The sequence below is a fragment of the Sciurus vulgaris genome (assembly GCF_902686455.1).
Source record: "Sciurus vulgaris genome assembly, chromosome: 4".
In the NCBI taxonomy this organism is placed as follows: domain Eukaryota; kingdom Metazoa; phylum Chordata; class Mammalia; order Rodentia; family Sciuridae; genus Sciurus; species Sciurus vulgaris.
The window spans coordinates 119,388,509-119,391,777 of record NC_136464.1 but is presented as its reverse complement, the minus strand read 5'-3'; the positions used below and the strand labels follow the sequence as shown (position 1 = coordinate 119,391,777).

At 47.1% G+C, this 3,269-nt stretch overlaps 1 pseudogene across 1 annotated transcript; it reads left to right on the top strand.

Moving 5' to 3' along the window:
• Window positions 1-471: 471 nt before the first annotated feature.
• LOC306659380 (PSME3-interacting protein-like) lies at window positions 472-2,345 on the top strand (annotated as a pseudogene). Its single transcript, XR_013766641.1, has 2 exons — window positions 472-611; window positions 842-2,345. The product of XR_013766641.1 is annotated as a PSME3-interacting protein-like (transcript).
• Window positions 2,346-3,269: the final 924 nt, after the last annotated feature.

Below are 3,269 nucleotides of genomic sequence, written 5' to 3'. Positions count from 1 at the left end.
GAAACAAACTCAGATAGTGTCCAAACTGGGAATCAAAGGCTTCTAACTTGAGGTACATGATTCTATATACCATTCTAGAGTTCTATAGTTAAAAAATAATTCAAATCTACTGCCTTAAAACATTTTAAGTGTTTTGAGTCATTAAGGAATATTTTCAGAAACAATTGCTCAAATAAATAAACCTAGCCTTATTTCTCTATATCCAAAAGCATTAAAAATTAAACTGTATCAAAAGATTCAGATAACTGTTTACCAGAGTCCTAGTCTAAAGGCCCAACTCTGGGGGTTCCAAATATCAGGTCTGGCCATTCAGTCTAAAAACTAAATAGAAAAGGTAATGGTGGGACGGAAGGGGGCGGAGCTTTGTTGTGGCGGTGAGGAACAGGAAGCCCTGAAGGGTCAAAAGGAATACAAAAGCAAAGACTATTTTCTTTATTTCTTCTTTTTATTTTTCTTCTTCTTTTTTTTTTTAAGAGCAAGCGACCTTTGAGGTGGCGGTTTGGGGTGGGCGCCACCGAGGGGAGGGAGTGTCGCCTCCCGCGCGCTGGTAGGTGAGTGCGGCCTGGGTCCTGGCCAGGCGGCGAAACCTGGACTTCTGCGCTGAGGAGATGGTCCAGGTAGAAGTAGTAGATAGATTGGAGATTGGGAATCTTCTGCATCAGGACATGCATAAGATGGTCAAGATAAGAGAAGGATTGAAGGTAGTATCCTAAGTGGTGCAGACAGAGTGTTTAAAGAGAACAAGGGCCTATCACTTTCCTGCTGTACAGACTGGACTCCATCACTAAAGCTCTTTGAGTACCTGATATTCTCCGTCTGAATTTCTTGGAAGCAAGAGCAGACTGATCGTTTCATTATGGATGGAGGGGATGATGGTAACCTTGTCATCAAAAAGCGGTTTGTGTCTCAGGCAGAACTAGATGAACGGCGCAAAAGGAGGCAAGAAGAATGGGAGAAAGTTGGAAAACCTGAAGATCCAGAAGAGTGTCCAGAGGAGGTTTATGACCCTCGATCTCTGTAGGAAAGGCTACAGGAGCAGAAAGACAGGAAGCAGCAGGAGTATGAGGAGCAGTTCAAATTCAAAAACATGGTAAGAGGCTTAGATGAAGATGAGACTAACTTCCTTGATGAGGTTTCTCGGCAGCAGGAACTAATAGAAAAGCAGAGAAGAGAAGAAGAACTGAAAGAACTAAAGGAATACAGAAGTAATCTCAACAAGGTTGGAATTTCTGCAGAAAACAAGAAGGAAGTGGAGAAGAAACTGACAAATATATAGAAACCAAGAACAAGTTCTCCCAGGCAAAACTGTTGGCAGGCGCTGTGAAGCATAAGAGCTCAGAGAGTAGCAACAGTGTGAAAAGACTGAAACCAGACCCTGACCCAGGTGACAAGAATCAAGAGGCCCCATCCTGCGTGTCTCTTGGAAGCACCTCCCTGAGCGGCCCCTCCATCCACTGCCCTTCCGCCGCCGTCTGCATTGGCATCCTCCCAGGCTTGGGTGCCTACTCCGAGTCCAGCTCAGACAGCGAAGGCACCATCAATGCTACTGGGAAGATCGTCTCCTCCATCTTCCGAACCAACACTTTCCTTGAGGCGCCCTAGCTCCTATCCCTCACCACAGGGAGCTCCTCCCCAGTGTGGTCAGTCCATCCGTTCTGCCTCCAGGCATTACCTCCCTCAAAAAACTCCTTTGTCTCTTTCCTGTGCACACCGTGACAATTTTAACCTAATCTGAAAATGTGCCAGAATCCACTTGTGACCCAAACTGTTTGGTTTCTCCTTCCACTCCAGTGCAGGTGACTTACCTGTCCTGCTGCCTCTTTCTTCTGAAGTAGTGGGGCAGGGGCAGTCCCAGCAGAGGTTCCACTGACAGTGACCTGGGAGGATAGGCACCAGCTGGCTTACAGAGGTCTTGTTACTTTCTCAGTTTTTCTTTTTCCTTTCCCAGTAGCACAAGGAAGCGAGAGCAGTTATTGGACAGGTGTTATTTAAAGCTTTCTGTAGATGAATGTGTTGTTCGGTTCTGCTACATTGTGGAGCATGCTGGGGAAGAGAGCTGACCGGGATGAAACGGAGCACTTCCCTGGAACTAACCCATCCTTGATGTTGTGTGATGAAGTAAAGATTATAAACCATGTCTGCAGGGATATCAGTTCACACCCAGCCTTCACCGTGAAGTTCTTCCTTACTCTTGGCCGTTCCTCTCTGCTCCATCCCATCCAAGTCCTGTAGGAAGGGGCTGGTGATAAGAAAGCTTCCATCTTCTACTCAGACCTTTTCTCTGCCTGGCAAATTATTTTGTGTTTGTTTTTGAAATAAAGGATTTAGTTTAAGATTCTAAACTTTAGAGAAACATGTATAGGCCTTATTTAGTCATGGCCAGAAACCAGGCTGCTCGTAGGTTATGTTAATGAGATGACTTATTTCTAGCAGCTTCTGGCGTCATAAGGTTGCAAAGTAGTGGGACCCACCTGCATATTATGACTGCACTCTACTCCACTGGGGCCCTTCTCTGATGCATTTATCATAGTTATGGCTTTTCACTGTGGAAGCTATTTCTAGCCTAAAGGTGCTGCTCTAGAACTTTCCCTTTATTCTTTGCCCTGCTGCTCTTTTTGTTTCCAAACGGAGCAGCTCCGAGACCACAGCAGCCAAGAACAGAGGGACTGTCCCCCTCTTCATCTCATGGCAGGAGAGGGGCTCGTCTCTTCGGGAGGAAGGGAGAAGAGAGGGCAGGGAAGCCTTAAAAACATGCCGTGGGCTCCTCCGCTTCAGGATTGTGAACCTGTACGGTTCTTCTTTCCCTTCCTTCCCTTGGCTCCTGCCTTGGTTGTTTCAACGTCCCCGGGTGTGAGACAATGAGACACGCAGAACATGTTGACACAGGGATGCCAGCAGGCAGAGGAGCTACTCAGTTTTAACGTGGGCAGAGGCCTCTGGGTCTCGCCCAACCCACTCCCTTTCCCCTTCCAGGGAAGCAGCACTCTGGCACCCATTGGCAGATGGTGGCTTCCCTCCGCCCATAACTGACGCCTTGTGAATTCTGCCTCCTTTTCAGGACCTCTTGGTGCTAATTGTTCCTGACTGTCAGAACGGGCGCGTTAGCTCCTTACTAACAAACAAGACACTTAGGTAAAACTGTGTAGGCAACTTCTGCCTCGGCTTCATTGTTCCTGCGATCGTGCTGCTGTTATTACTGTGTGTACCTGACGCATCCTCACATCGTTTCCAGGAGGCAGGCCAAGGAATCACAGTCACTATCTTTATGT